General features: G+C 33.9%; 1 protein-coding gene across 3 annotated transcripts in view; it reads right to left on the bottom strand.

The window, feature by feature from the left end:
• The window catches only part of LOC144436487 (single-stranded DNA-binding protein 2-like), a 104,283-nt gene that overhangs the window by 73,644 nt on the left and 12,673 nt on the right, over positions 1 to 17,966 (bottom strand). The window lies entirely within an intron of this gene.

Genomic DNA, 17,966 nt, shown 5'->3' with positions numbered 1-17,966 from the left:
TGCCCAATAATGCATAAAATGTTATGTCTCCAATGATTTCAAAAACCAGGACCACACATGAAAGGGGAACAAAGAGAGGTAGGTGGCTTTCAGGACCACAAAAACAGAGAAAGGCACATTTCATAATTCTGAAACTATTGTTCAATATAACAATATAATACAAACTAGATTGGCCATCAAAGCATCACTGACATGATATTGGTCTTCCTGGTTGCCTGTATTGAACACATATCATGACTGACTTTTATATCTACTACCACTGTACTAGTACTACCACTGCACAACAAAGGCAGAATCCTGGTTGCCTGTATTGAACACATATCATGACTGACTTGTATATGTACTACCACTGTACTAGTACTACCACTGCACAACAAAGGCAGAATCCTGGTTGCCTGTATTGAACACATATCATGACTGACTTGTATATGTACTACCACTGTACTAGTACTACCACTGTACAACAAAGGCAGAATCCTGGTTGTCTGTATTGAACACATATCATGACTGACTTTTATAGGTACTACCACTGTACTAGTACTACCACTGTACAACAAAGGCAGAATCCTGGTTGCCTGTATTGAACACATATCATGACTGACTTGTATATGTACTACCACTGTACTAGTACTACCACTGCACAACAAAGGCAGAATCCTGGTTGTCTATATTGAACACATATCATGACTGACTTTTATATCTACTACCACTGTACTACCACTGTACAACAAAGACAGAATCCTGGTTGCCTGTATTGAACACATATCATGACTGACTTTTATATGTACTACCACTGTACTACCACTGTACAACAAAGGCAGAATCCTGGTTGCCTGTATTGAACACATATCATGACTGACTTTTATATCTACTACCACTGTACTACCACTGTACAACAAAGGCAGAATCCTGGTTATGACTGACTTCCACATGTACGAACACTGCATGTTCCACAGCAAAGCAAAACCCACAAATATTACAGCAAAGAGAAAATCAAATATAATTAAAACCTGACCAAGATGAATCAAGTCTCAAATTGCTTTATTTACCATATCTACTATACTTTTCCATTTCATTTTTAGGGGTTATCGCTGTTCATTTAGTTTGGACCTATTTTCTGAAAAAAATTCAATGAAGATAGCGAGGACCTGTAAATTCCTGTACCATTTACAGACATATTTATTGATCAGCACTTGCAGTTTCATGGTAAATTTAGACTTGCAATAAATCTAATCAATCATCACCATAGAAACACATAAATTTGGAATTTAAAGGCAAACATTCTAACATTACTGTTATCATATCAGTTGAGCCATCATGGACTCATTATCTTGGAACCAACTTTTTCTACAACTCTGCCAGACAATTGCTACCCACAAGCCCACCCACCCACCCACCCACCCACCCACATTTGAATTCTAATTCTCAGCCTCTAAATCTATTCAAAGATGTAGTAGCTGTAACTGGAAAGTTGCAAAAAAAAATGTTTTGTTAGGTATAATAACTTACTTGTAATATCATACACTGTGAACAGTATTGCATTACCTGTGGATACAAGTATTTCTGTAGCTGCATACAAATTAAATCAAATTGATTTTTGGGTCCGCACCCTAAACTAAGAGCCCTCTCAATGGCGATCATGATTTCATCCTGTTTCTGTACGGTTTTTGGATTATATCAGCCACTGATTAACATGTACAATGCCTAATTATTGGCAGTTTATCAATCTTCAGCGAATATACTGTGGGTGTCTGATCTTAAAATGCTACTACAGTTACAAACTAGTGCAGTTTTCACATGGTGACAGATTCAAAACGGTGCTTTCACTCAAGATTTAAACTTACCACTACACTACCTATGGATAACATTGACCACTAATTAACAGATACAAAGTCTTTTTTATAAATAATTGACCAATTTTTACTGAATATATCTTTGGTTATTTTTAGAAAAAAATATCCCGGTTGCAGCTAGTGCAGGTTTAGGCATGGATCTTAATCCCCTCCAAGGTCTATGGTTTAAGGCATACCTTAATCATAATCTTCATTTCTTATAAAAACACATTACATTAAAATTTAAAAATAATCACAATGCGCTGTACAACTGACAGGAAAAACAAAACAAACATACAAGAAAACAAAAATACAGTATTTGAAAAACTGTTAAAAAAGTCATATAACTGCAAATGTTAGTATAATCAATACTATAGCACATGGATTTACCAAAATTACTGAAGTATCTGTAGATTTACAAACACAACCTCCATGGGTATAATTTTGTATTGTTTTCTCTACCTGTTTTCTCTCTCTTTTTTTTTAAATTTCTTAGGTGACAATCAGAGAGCACCTGTCACATAGAATTGATGGTATTCTAGTACTCTTCTTACAACAGATAACAAATACCAAAAGCATGAGAGAAAAACCATCAAATTGGATTAAATTCTCCTTACGTGTCATAAATGAACTGTCTCTCTGTCTGTTCTCCAGTACTTTGCTTTTGTAAATCTACTTTCACTATGTATATTTCATGAAGTCAAGGTCGGATTCACACTCTCGCACTTTCTATCTCTCTGCATTGGATATTTTGGAAGAATTCTGTATACTGATGAGATACCAGATCTAACTATAATAATACATGTACAGAACCCTTGAACATGATTTCCCTTGCTACTTTAGTTGTTTTGTTAGCTTGCCAATCATCACTACTGGTTACAGCTTTGATGTACATATTCTGTTGAAACTTAGCCTTTTTTTTCAAGTTGAATCTAATCTAGAACATACTGAGACCTTGACCAGATTCTCTGATTTGTCCCTTGTAAAATTAATGATATCCTTGGATTTTTTAAATTTCTCTTTCCCTGAGGGATTCATAAAAATATCTTTTCTTTTTACCTCTATCGAGGTAATTTCTGTGAGTGGAACGATCCTTTGTATTTAGTCAAATCACAATTTTTTTTTCTTCTGAAAATATTCAAACACATCTTTGACAGTTACTCATTTCTATGCTACTACTTGGCAAGAACACATGAAGTAATGGCAGAGGGACCTTCAAATCATTATGTTGGCTCTTCCTGTACTTGTCAACACCCCCTGAAAATGTTCAGATAGAGTGAAATATTATCTATGTATTGGTCAAGTACCTACAAGTGTTGTGTGGTGTTTAATTGTAAACTTGAAACCAAACATATTGAGTTAAACTAGGTTACTTTCTTGTCCAGTTGGCAGTAACAATCGACAGTATGTATTCCTATGAACACAATATCAAAGTGCACCCAATGAGAGAGAGGTATTTATAGGCAGGTGCTTTAAACCACACTTTTTCCCTTCCACCATTATCAAGTTATATGTAATTTAAGATATTCTCCATGCTGAAGGATATCTACCTCTTGATGTTTCATTATGAATGTTTGCTACACCTTTGCTACTTTTCTATAAAATATTTAACACACACTTAATAGGCTGCGCTTTCCTTTCATCTGACATAAGTTTGGGCTAAGTCTTTTTCAGTATTTTAGCCTTTTTATTAAAAAAAATTGACTTTCACATTATGAGACTATTATGGTTCTAGTTACCCAAAGAATTGGCGAGACAGTTTCATTTGCTGATTATACAGACCATCCAAGAAATGGCTAAAACACATATGATTTTTTGATTACAAAGACCCTTTGAAAGAATTGGCTAAAAAAGTATGATTTTTTTTAAATATTAATAGTGATCCTAAAGAACTGAAAGAATTGGCTGAGACAAGATGATTTGTTGACTCTTTTGCCTTTTCAGTTTAATAGCTACATTGCATGTACAAGAGATGACATATATTCCTACATCATATAATGTAATATAATTCCTAAACTACTTACTCTCTGATGAAATTAAAGATACAAATTATACATGATGGCAAGATATGTTTCAAGTTTCCAAATCACTGCAAGATAAATGTGATAATACATCCAATACTTTCAAGATGTACTAGAATCAACAATCCATCTCTACATTTGCTATGAATACCTTCCTTTCCTGAATTGTATAAAGTCCAAATCGTTTAGAAGTTACTATTCTGTCCTCAACAGTATCATAGTAGTCTTATAAGAAATAACTAGTGCATTATATATATCATAAAACACAGTTTGCTAATTTGCTGCAAAGAACATGCTAAACTGGCAGCGTTCCATTCCATTGTTTACCCAATAATTTCTATAACAGGTGTATTAGAGTATGTTATGTTTAACGGGTGCATTTGACTTGCACACAATATTTCGATTTTATTTGTCTTTCTCGTAGAACGTTTTCAATGGCCATGCTACCCCTACTTGATAGTGAAATTGCACAAATGGTACAATAGCCACTTGTAGGAGTACTCTCTTTATTAGTCTGGTCAGCCCAGGTGATCAGTAAGTTTATATAGCAGTGTGTTCGAAGGTGTCAACCTTTGATTAATAGGACTTCTTTTTTCTTTAAAGTTTCTACTTTGTCAGAAATCCCAAACTGGTTCTAGACCGTCACCATAGGAATACATGTTTACCTTCTACAGATGCTGAATGTGTTCACCTGACAACCTGGTTATTTTCACCACAGTCGAGAGAAAAGAAACGCAATGATCCTGAAAATACATGCCATGTGCTAGCTCCTTTCAGGTGGCCCAGTAAGCAATAATTCACGTCAACAGAGAATGACTTCTCCTTCTCAATGGAGACAAAGGTGTTGAGGAGTCATCATTTACCACCACCCTGGACAACTAACCTATGCTGGACATGTATACCAATGTCCTTCTAACATCTACAGCATTGTAGGATCTAAAGCCCTCCCGGTGAGACCACACCAATAATAAAGGTGGACCCCAAACGCATTATCAAAATAGCAGTGTGACACGATCTTGTCTATTACCCCTCTGTTCTTGTTTTCCAGTCTACCAGCAAAGTGTCCCACCAGAACAAATTATGGCCTACAGCTACAAGCACGTGTATCATCAAAGACAGAGGTCTACTTCAAGCTGTGACATTCAACGCCCCCATCTCAATGTCTGTAGTAGTAGTACCATTTCGTCAGTAGTAAAAAGTATTGAAACAGCCAAGCAGCATAAGTAAGTATATTGTCAATGTCAACCTGTATAGTAGTAAGTATACTAGGATCTCAATGGGTGACATTAGCCACATGCCGAGCACTCACATTGTCCTTGTAGTCACACATAGAATAACGGGAAAAAAATCATAATTCTACAAAGTTATATAAAACTTGATGAATAATTTAAATTCATCAAAATGAAATGAAATATAACTTCTACTGGTGCAGTTAGTGGAAATTACACTGAGGACTACTTAGCACGTCAACTTGTGGATAGAGATACCTGGCTGGCATACTGTGCCAGTAATGGTCCCTTTCATACAGTCTTGACAATGCATAAATTGAGCCCTAAATTACTGTCAGAGTGTGACATGAATAGCCACATTGTAATCACACAGAACACATACCAATGTAATGAAGGAAGCACACTGTGGACAACATTTCACAATTTGATGGCTTCTAGTTATCATGGTAGTGGTCATTTTGGGGAGGACAAATACTGATGACAGATAACAAGCAAAGGTAGACGTCAATAATTTGAACTCTGTCTCATTCATATAAACTGTTATGACAGAGTATGAATGAAAATGTCATCATTTTCTACACACCTGTTGTTAAAACATGACAGATTCAACAATACTACACTGGCCTGCTATACATTTGTATATTCATAATGCTTACCTAAGCTTGTCTTTGTAATGATAGCAAACAGTTAAAGTTAGTGAAATTTGTGGCAATTCAAGAAAACTGATTTTTTTTTCAATCTCACTAATCAGACTTGCTTTTTCTTCAAAAACAAACCTTATTTCCATTCCAAAGAATAACAATAATTAACAATCTCTTTGAAAAATGTACTCTTTTTTTGGAAAGGAGATGAAGCCCAAGAGATGATGCAAGTCAACACATATGTACACATGTATGTCACATGACTTCTCGATGACTGTTACAGATCATTTACATATTATTCACAAAAATCAGCTGGACATATAAAATATTGCATTCTGGGAGTTTATGGGGGAAAATGCGACAAAGATTGGCACAATGCCAGTTTCTTCATGACATAAAACATAATGTTCTACTACATGTACATTAAGAATCATGCAAGACATTTTCTAATTTATAGATTTTGTTTTCATTTAACATCAATTTTAATATCAATTTTAAAGTATGGGCAAAATGATACGTGTTTTCTTGGATTGTTTTATCTATTTTTTTAACACTAAATGTCAAATGTCAATTTTTCTGAATCACTGAACAATTTGAAGTTATTCCTAGATTTAGATTGAGATTGCATTCTGGATTCACACCACCAGTTCTGCTCTATGGTACAAAATAACGGGACAAGATTGGCCAACTTTTTGCAACTCTCAGTCTAAAGATCGTCCCATACTCTCAATGACTGCCCCTCATTAATATGGTAAACAGTTGACACAAAATGACAATGGCAAATCTGATAGACTCTTCACACTGGAAGTCTCACCGGTAAGGCTTCATTGAAGAGTAAATACAACCACACATTTCTCACACTGCCTAAATTAAGGAAATTGTCATGGGACACTTTCCCTGTTGCTAAAACTGCCCTTAATTTAGCATTATTAGCTAACAAACCAAACAATTAGAAGGCGGGGAAACAATCAAATTAGTTGTGAGCTGACGGCATTGTTGATGATGGAGCACCTAACAATCTTGAAGTTTCTTCTGCGTGAATGCACCGGTCTGCCCTGCATGCATTTACACACAGACACCCACAATAACACTGAACTCACTTTGGAATTTTTACAATGAAGTCAACAAAACGTAACCCTTCTAACTGTCAATCTGCATCTTCTGTAATTTGTAGCCACTACTGAATAAGCAGTGCAAGTAAAACTAGTACTCCTGAAGGACACCCATTTCCTAGACTAGTCAAAATTAGTCACAAATTTTGCATCCACAAACTAATCAAGTCTTTTAGCATTCATTGCATTACAGTAACCTTTCCTCAGATTCAACATCCCTACCTCTAACCTACAGTTTCTTACTCTCCCTTGGAGTTCAAGAATTACAATATAAATGGACAAATGTCTTTATTTTTTGACGTAATAAATAAAACGTGAAATGTATTTTTCACAATCAGAAGCAACTCTTAATAGTCAACATACACAAAAGTATATCAATATTAATTTGAAAATTGACAAAATTGGAAGTAGTACTCGTGTGTAAGCAATTACAAAACAGGTGTTCTCTTAGTTGAAATGAATAACTTGCAGAAACACCAGATGGCCACTGACTCAATTATTCAAATTTTGTTCTGGTGCTATTTTCACACAGGGACATCCTAGTACCTATAAAAACCCATCATATCATAAAATAGAAAACAATCACCATCTACAAAGAAAACCAGGTCAGGTAGCAGACATGCTGGTAAAGCTATTTCTGAAAAAGATGTCGTATTTTGGAGGGAGAAGGAGAAAGTGTTGGTATAAATATAACTATTGGAAGATGAATGCCATATTTTGTTATATTGTCCTTTCTGTGAGTACTAGTTGCTTAGAAAAAAATACACAATTTTCTCAAAGTCTGTAACAGTAAAATAAGACAATGATTTCTACTTTCGTCAACCAACAAAACATTTTTTGTGTCTATTTTAGTATACAAAGCGGGATTAGTCAAAGACACTGCTGTTTTTCTAATTTCCATATTATTTGTCATGAGTTCTGATAGTACTTTATATTGAAGAATGATGGGTAGTACCCAGCCCTATTCTTACGAAATAAATTCAACCTCCTATCAAACAACATAAATTTTACTCTGTATATGGAGCTATATAAAGAAAGGTCAAGGGTCATGAATCTGAGGTCAAAGGTCTATCAACTCCCTGATACTAAATTGAAGAAAGCAAGATGGGCAGACACACTTGTGTGAATACAAGAGGAAATGTAATATTGTCATGGCAACCATTTCTCTCTCTTAGCTTTCATGATTATTTCTAGCTATTTGGCCTACTTGATACATTGGCATATACAATGAATGGTTTTTTCATGTCATATTCATAATTACTAACAAGGTACTTCTTGGCATTGTACACATAAGTCTATGTAACATTCCAAAACATCAAATATTGTTTTGTAAACAACTAATCTTTGCACAGATTGACAACTAAATTACAAAACACAAAGAAATTCAGGTTTGAGGGATCATGTCTCATTTCTCTTTAACTACTCTCTTATTTCTATTTTTTTTTAAATTTTATTTTGTTTTAATTTTAAGGATGAAAGACACCATTTTGATACAATATTAAACACACGTAATAAAGTAATCTTTCAATCAAGCTCATACAAAATAATTGAAATATTCCCCTGGAATTGCAACTTGTTTGGAATTTAGTCCCCACCACCCTCACCCTTACCCCTACCCCTGACACCAAACAAGAATGCAACATTACTACAATAATATTCTGTATTAGGAGGAACAATTACAATAATAAAAATATGTACTGATAATAAGTACATTTGATTTTATCTACAGCAAAATAAATACTAGACTGAATTTAAATACACTTTTTGTCTATTTTACATTTACAGTTGGATTGATGATTTCACATATGTGTTATGAAACAATATCTCTATCATGGTCCCCTCGACATGTTGGCCTTTTTCAACAGCACGATGTCAGTGGGAGACTACAAGCCTACAAGATAAGATGTAGTCTTACTTTATCTCCCCTTGAGGTACGATCGGTACTATGACTACTGTTGCCTAGGAGACAAAATATTACAAATTATAGTGCAATCTACCTCCTTAAGGCTTTGTTGATCCTCTGGTTTTTAGCAAACCTGCCTGTAATTTTGGGTGCATAGAAAACAGTGCCTAAACTCATTTTCTGTTTCTATTTTTCTGAGAATCTGAGTGGATGACATTTACTGTTGTTTTCAGTTACTATTTCCTCAAGTGTTCACAGTTTGAGTTCACTGGCTTGAAAACATGCTCACCATTTTCAAGGATTTTGTCGACATTCATGTGGTAACATGGCAATGTATACATAAATACAACCAGATTCTGGTATTTCACACTGCAGACATTACAAGTACATGACACAGGAGACACTAGATTAATCAGCCATATCAGTAAATAGTTTAATTTGCTTTTAAGATACCTTACAAATAACTGATAGTTGGAACTGAAAGAACACCTCTGTAGTCTTAAAATCTACTTGATAATTTAATCAGACATTGAGAGTATACAACTACAAATATGGCAGGTAATCAACAGGTTGGGGTTTTATCTGGTGACATTGTTTGATACACAGTAATTACATCTACTTATCCAAGTGACACTTTGTGTTACTTCATTGACAAGTGTTGCATTATCCTAACTAGTGTTTTCGTATGAGAGTACCGGTGGCTACTTCTTGGGTTGCTGGTCAGAGACAAGTAAAGTGGTGTTCACCACAGCTAAAATGACAGCTTCCTGAGTACCTTGGTGACAGGCGGGATTTTGGTTAGAATTCTATCAGTTTAGAATAGTTTGAAAACAACCGAGAGGACATGTCGAAGATAGACAAACTGCATTATACCATGCATGAGCCAAGTTGAACAAAAAATATGGAATATATATTCCGGTTGTTCTCGGCATGACAGAGTGCATCCATGTCATGACAACGTGTGTCTACTACGTCACTGGTTCTGCTGTGTCCAAAATACGAGTCAAAATGTTCAAAATTGCCATCACTTTCCCTGATTTTCTTTTATATTACTAGCGTTGGTATATTTATGTTATTCACCAATATTTTTCTTCATTCGGCCAGAAAATACAAGCAACTCGTAGTGACAAAGCCCCTTAAGTCACTCATATTTTCCTTGGCTGTACAAAGAAAATTTTGGGGGAATAACATCTACATATATACACAATATTATTTGCTTAAAATGAAAACAAAAGTGCTACTGAAATATTGGTGAAAAAAGACTCAGATGGAATACATGAACTATTCATATGAAATTCACATTTCACATATAATGCATATATGATTTATGACACACTGGTCTGACAGTGACAATGAAATGAAGAAGTTACCAAGAAAAGACAATATCTCGTCACAATACGAATCTTGTAAACTCTATGCTTCACTTTGGAATACTTTAATCTTCTCAACTATATATATATATATCATATGTGACTTGTATGTAATACACTGATTATTGTGTAATGGTACATGCATATCCACACGGAAAGCTAACTACAATGCCATGCTAACATATGCTATTTAGTACGAACTGTTCATTATAACATATGTAGCAGTGATTACTTGCATTGGTGCATACTACAGTATTGGCATTTATACTGCAGTACAATATCGAAAATATTATTGCATACATGTATGCAAATGTCATAGCATCTGTTTGTTATTATGTCCTGGCAAGTCCACTACTGTCATGCCATATATCTTAGCATTACTATACCATAGCACGATGTCATGTAACAATATTCCACTTTGTACCATTATAGCAAGGTAACGGCCCTGGCATTGTTGAAGCATGAGGGAGCCGTAGTACCTGGGGGAAAACTTGCCTAGTTTGACAGGGTCAAACTGAGCATCACCCTTCTTACATACATACCTGGTGAATTTTTTTTAATCAAACACAGACAGGGCTAGGTAGGTTCAAAACCCAGACTGTAGAGGTAAGAGACGTAGAGCTAACTGCTCGGCCACCGAAAACCCAACAACCCTATTTAAAACCCTACCGTTATCATTGTACAAGTGTTCATTACAATCACTTGATTCTCATCAATTGGTAATTTATTATTATCAAATGGATGACTAGGACAGTTCAGAAAAAAATCACATTACAGAAACTGCCTATTCTAAAATATTCATTGTTTAATATTCTACATGATACCACAGACATACCTACATGTGTTTTCAATTCCAGTCATAAAATACATCTTTACAAAAGGTAAACGGTTTTCTATTTTTATTTGATTATAATGGTTTGATGAACAAAATCCATGCCGTAATTTTTTTGTTTTTTGTTCATACATATTTTCATACACATAAATGTCATTTGCAGAAATAGTTATGACCCAAAATATTCATCAGCTTGGTAAATCAAATAATCTCCATAGGTTATAACCCACAAGCAGTTCGAAGTGGTCCACCTAGTGGATCAGCTGTAACTATGGAAATTGTCACTCTGATGAGGATCATCAACCAAGACAGACCGAAAGCTCAATGCTAAAAAAATTTGGTCTGCTTGTGTGTTATAACTTTGCAAATCAGAAATAGTTATAATAAGCCAAAAATGCTCCATAACAATTTCCCACTTGTACTTTATAAAGTATATAAAATTGTCTGTCTTTGTCATGACATCTATGTGTCTCTATTTATATATAGTTAGACATAAAAATACAATAATTCATCAACATGTACTGGTACAAGAACGACAGCCAAACAATACAGTGTTTTTGTCAAGGACACTAAGGTCAAAGTTCAAACTTACCAACAGTATAAGTTCTCGAACTATTTTACTACAGTTTTTCTGCAATGTTTATTGATGAATATTCTTGAAATAAAGTTAATCTTGATAACTATATGTAACTAGGACTCTGACCTCAGCAACTTGTATTTTGGATGATGTAAAGTCTCACCCAAAGTGAACTAATAGTTATTTTTGACTTGGACCTGTGTGACGTAGGGTGTCACCCAAAATGAACTAATAGTTATCTTTGACTTGGACCTGTGTGACGTAAGGTGAACTTTGGAACAGTTCATAGAATTCTACATTTGATGTCTTTTCTCTGAATAATAAATAGTAAAAACCGATTGCTATCAAATCTATATCATATATGCACGCATAAAATGAATAAAAGTGACAAGCGTCAATGTCTGATGATTACTTGCCAATTGATTCATTTTCTAAATGATTGATTGATTGATTGACAGATTTGCTGATTGATATATTTATTGATTGATTGATTGCTATATTAGTTGATTAATTGATTTTATCGAATGATAGCCTGATTCATGATTGATACAGCTAGATTTGTTGGGCGATTGATTTGATTGACAGATTTGTTGACTAATTGATTGCTACATTGGGTGATTGATTTGTGATTGACTAAATCACAGATTATTTGATTGAATTTGATTGATTTGATTGATTGATTGATTGATTGATAGCAAGATATGTTGTCTGGTTGCTAGATTTGTTGATTAATTGATTTGATTAATCACTTTGTTGACTTGTTGGTTTGGCGACATTAATTTATTGATTGATTGATAGATTTACTGACTGATTGATAGCTAGATTTATTGATTGATCGATTGAGAAATTTGCTGACTGATAAATTTATTGATTACTTGATTTGTTGATTGATTGATTGGCTGGTTGGTTGACTGATTGATTGCCTGCTAGATTTATTATTTGATAGATTGATAAATTATTAGATTTGTGAATTAACTGATAAATAGATTAATTGTATTGTATGATTGTGATGAATTGATTTTGACACTAACAAATGATCATGTTATATAAATCTTCATATTTCCAATTGCCCCCACCCCCCACCCACCCCACCCACCCACCAACTGTCTACATATGTCAAGGTGAGTTTCAACCATAGTACCCACTGAGAATGTCTGGTGTTAGTCCCAATTCTATATCCCCAGTATAGGTTGTGTGGTTCCACTAATTCCAATACTGATATAGTCATTACACTAAGAACTAGCCATGGCTTGAAATGTCTGTTATATATTGATTTTCAAGGCCAAAAATAATACCATATTTATATTTCCCTATATTTACTATCTTGTATCTCCTTTTCCCCACAGTTGTACTTTATAGTGTTTCTACTCCTGCAACATAAACTGAACACTGAGTAATACTAATAAATGTTTTTAACAATGTACACAACAAATCTTTCCTCTAAGCTATACTTTGCCATCTACATTCCTTATCAAATCTTCAACATTTTATTTCTACATTGACTGTAAGATACGTTGTGTTGTTCAGCCCTATCAGGCTTCTTCATCTACATTGACAATCTATATTTCATTGTAATTATCTCAAGATCAAAATTGTCTGGACTTCAAATTATTTCACAAGCACTGATATCTACTTGTTAACCTTTTAGTTACCAGTCTACTTCCATACACAAATCTACAATATTATGCAAATATATTCAAATACAAGAGTAGCAATCTACAAATGGCTACATGATCTCATTTGCATATCTGTAATCTGCCATGTAGAATTTCAAACTATACTGGATTACCACTGATACTAGATTAAATACAATTGAACTGTTGTCCTTAGTTCAGATTGTTAACACTCTATAATAACAGTACCCATGACATCTATGTATGTACATGAGTGGCCTTCAAAGGAAGAGATAATGTTCTCTGGAACATCACAGTGACCTCTGACCTTTCACTTAACATGTGACATCTAATGTTTGCAAACGATAGCACGAATAAGGAGTCTCCATTCGTATCTTACTTTTTTGATAATTTTCTTCCTTAATTAGAGACTATGTTTAATTGTGTAGAAAGTCTTGTAAGCAATCAACTTTCTTCTCATTGAATATATTTATCAGGTCAGAGTGACTTTGATAGAAAATATAACAACTCATACTATGTTCAGGTTACGTACCGACTGACAAATTATGTTGATCTGAACGCATAAAGTAATGCGTATACAGCACATGGTGTGGAAATCTGAGTGTCCATCAAGAAATCAAATGATCATTATTCAAATGACGTGCCAAGTAGTCAAATTCTATTTCAAGTAACAAGAATTACACACTGACATTTTAACATACAGCCATGAAAAACAGTTTTGACTTATCTTCCAGGAGACACTTTTACAGGAAAGTCACAGGATTCAAGATACTGTAATTTCTGTACATCAACCCCATTAATTTTATTTTGACCACATCAACACTTTCCCCTTCTTGTTTGTAGTAATTTCATTTTTATTTTATCCCTGACTAAGCTGACCAAATTACTTGGTCATAAAGAACTGAGGCTGTGTCATTGCAGCGACATTTAGCTTACTTAAAACAGCAATCAGAAAACTTGATGATAGAGAAACACTTTGTGCAGGCTTGCCTCTGCTTATAGGAAAGGGAAAGAAACCCGTCAAAAGTCAAAATAGACTGTGCTCAAATGTCGATCACAGTACACAACCAAAAAAAACAACATTATTGAATTTATCTCACTTTCATATTCTGTAAATTTGTGTCACTTTTTCATGTTAATGTCATCTTATTTATTTTTATCACTTCACAACAGGATTTTGCCTACATTTCTGTCAAATATAGAAAGTTATATTATAAGACCATAGAACAACAATACAACATAGAAACATCACTGTGGCTCTACCATCATCACTGTTTTGTATGGGAGATATCTTATTTCATGGTTCGAAATTATCAGTAGTCCAGAGCAAATAGACTACTAAACATTGTATATAGACTACCAAATTAGAAGTAGTTTAGGACACATAAACTACTAAATATTGTATATAGACTACCACATTAGCAGTAGTCCAGGACACATAGAATACTAAACATTGTATTTAGACTACCAAATTAGCAGTAGTTTAGGACACACAGACTATTAAACATTGTATCTAGACTACCAAATTAGCAGTAGTTTAGGACACATAGACTACTAAACATTGTATATAGACTACCAAATTAGCAGTAGTTTAGGACACATAGACTACTAAATATTGTATATAGACTACCACATTAGCAGTAGTCCAGGACACGTAGACTACTAAACATTGTATCTAGACTACCAAATTAGCAGTAGTCCAGGACACATAGACTACTAAACATTGTATCTTGACTCCAAAATAGCAGTAGTCCAGGACACATCAATATTAAATTGTAGCCGAAACTGTTCACTTGGTGAAATATGACTGGCATTGTAGCAAGCATATAAGTTAAATATTATTAGAGTTCAGTATTTTCACATGCACATATCTCTGGGCTCTTGCAGGTTATACCAAGTCTAAGACCACATAATGTTGGAGTCATTTTGTACAGAAATTGGCATGTTTTTCATTCAATTAAATCAACAGATTTAAAAATTACACTCATTTTGGTTGATATTCTTAGAAGACATACATTTTGTAACTACTTTCCTTTTCCTATATGGCAAAGAAAATTCACTGGACATCCTCCACAGGAATCACTGACTTGGTATTTTAATATACCAGTTACTGGTGTTAAGTCTCAGGTTTGTGTGGAGATAATTTGGAAATAAAAATCATCAACACGAGCATCAGTTTGTATTCATTATAATTTGGGTTTTGGTATTTCACTGAAATTATTGCAAAACCCAAATACTTAAAACAATATTCCTGTTAGTCTTGTTGACAACCTTCATAACACAGAAAACAACACAATAAAATACTGCCAAAAAACAATGGAAACAATACCATAAAGTGACAGCTCTTGTTGGCTTAATACTTCTCATGCACATAGCATCCATTTAATTTTCTTTGCGGAGAGAAATAACAGTTTAGTTTAAATACTCTACCTAATAAGAACAACAGAGGGCAGTAGATAATTATTGTATCAGAACGGTAAGGGTGCACATCACAGCCACTTATTATTGGTCTGTGTAAGCAATCTGATTACAGTCAATGTTATCTAGATAACTCATACAAATCTATCACATTTCTTTTCATATAATTTCATCTGAAGTATTTTCTCCCAGTCTACTGCCATTTCTAAGCAAGTTAGAGGGTATGATGCTCATTACCATATCAAAGACACTACACCCTAACTCACACGGTAATACCATTCACAATTATGCAAATCTGTATATTTTTTTTTTATTTTTTTTTTTGAGGAGAAACATAATTCAAATTCAACAAAGCTAACAGATGAAGGATAAACTGCATAATATAAACTTTGGTAGCTGAATATTAATTCTTTTCTCTCACTAAGACCAACATGATAGAGTATAATTTCCTTGGTATGATGATATTCATGATATAAATTTTAGATTTTTCCTTTTTCAGGGTTTTTTTTTTTTTTTTTTTTTTTGAATCTGTATACCAAATATTATTCAATTTCCTGCCTTGGACAGTTGAAGTGGTCACCATATACTGTAAATTAGGAACGACACGACAAATCTTTGTGTATATTCCTACACCAAGGATATAACTAACAAGATGTGAAAAGTGCAGACATTTGCCAACTATTTAAATTAACCTTTCCAATTTCCATAAAAACTTAATTTTTAATATTTTAGTCAAATGAATATAATTGAGACACACATGTTGAAGGTAGGAGCAAGAATGATTTGAAAGACCCTTGTCGTAAGGATTGCTCACCTTCCCCCTACAGAAGAAAAAAGTTCCGCTGTACCCAGAATACTGTTTTGTATCTCCAGTAATATTTCTTGAATTGTGTAAACTTTGTAAGCGCTCTATTCAAAGGGTAACTGAAATTGTCTGATATTTTTTTTTAAAGTCTGATAAAAACCAATCCATCAGAACATCTATACAGTGACTGATGCTATAGCACTATACTCCATACTTTATCTATTTATTCATTTTGTTCATTTATCTTTTTCCAGGATAACCAATGGGGGAGCTATTCCTATTTACTGGCTCCTTAGGTTCAGTGTTAGTTCAGGAGGAAACCGGAATACCCAGGGAAAACCTGCATTGTTCGATAAAGTCAAACTGAACAACACTCTTCTTACTTAAAGCGGGGTAAATTTAATCAAACCCTGAATGGGTCCGAACCTTGACTGCAGTGGTAAGAGGCAAGTGGTTTAACCACTCAGCCACTGACAATCCTATACTATACTAGGAGAGGTGTTAAAATGCATTTGCAAAGAGCAAGTCATAATATCTTTCCTGAATTTATGAAGAGTACAGAAATAAACAAATTGTTGAAATCAGCCATACATCCTTTCCATTGTACATTTTGTCCAAGAATACTCTTAGGTTTATTAATATTGTACTTCATAGCTAAAGTTGCCAGACAGATTCAATATGAACACATGCACCTTTAACACCTTAAAGGGGTACTAATCCAGATGCAAATGGTTTTTCTCTTTTGTCGTTTTTGTCATGTGAAAAATTACAAACTGGTATTCTACAAATTAAATGATTATAATGCATTGCTTGTAACCATATGAGAGGCAAATCGACCAAATTACATAATTTTGGGGCATGCTCTAAAATTGCTGTTGACATTAGAGAAAATGCATGCATAAATTTGTTATGCTGTACAGAGATACATTCATTTCAAATCACAAATCCACACAAATGCAATACTGAATGAGTTTTATGTAAGCATTTAAAATTTAGAAGAAGAAAAAATAGTTTCTCATTCTGTGTCCCTTCAACATCTGAAATGTAGATTCTCAAAAGTGTTTCAAATAAACAAACAAAATATTCTATCAAAACAGCATCTTTGTAGAAATTGCTTCATATAACAAAGTTCTCAAACTTTCATTTATATTTTGTAAATGATCTTCAAATGACTCATTGAAAATACTAAGGGGATAATTCACAAGATTTGACTTAGAACGTTCATAAAAATGAACAACTCCTCCTTTCCTGAGAGGGTACCATCATTGATCAGAGCTGTTCAAATATTCTCAACACAAAATACCAGGTAAATAAATCAAAATTTAACTCTGGCCTTTGGCATAAACAACATATTTTTGATAACATGACAATATTACAATGCTGAATAATTTACAGGCAGTATTATATTACTAAAAACATAACTACGACATCGCTGGTGCAGTTTTACACGCAACAAAATTACAGATAAAATTTGTACAATTCTGTATTCGTGTCTCCCAGCTATGTTTCTGTGGTTCTCTGACTCAGTTTTCACCTTATGCATATTTCTATCAATTTTATATAATTGATTTCAACATGACACTTAAAACAAA

This window comes from Glandiceps talaboti, chromosome 6 (assembly GCF_964340395.1).
Source record: "Glandiceps talaboti chromosome 6, keGlaTala1.1, whole genome shotgun sequence".
Taxonomy (NCBI): domain Eukaryota; kingdom Metazoa; phylum Hemichordata; class Enteropneusta; family Spengelidae; genus Glandiceps; species Glandiceps talaboti.
The sequence above is the reverse complement of the archived record's forward strand: the minus strand, read 5'-3'. Positions and strand labels throughout refer to the sequence as shown.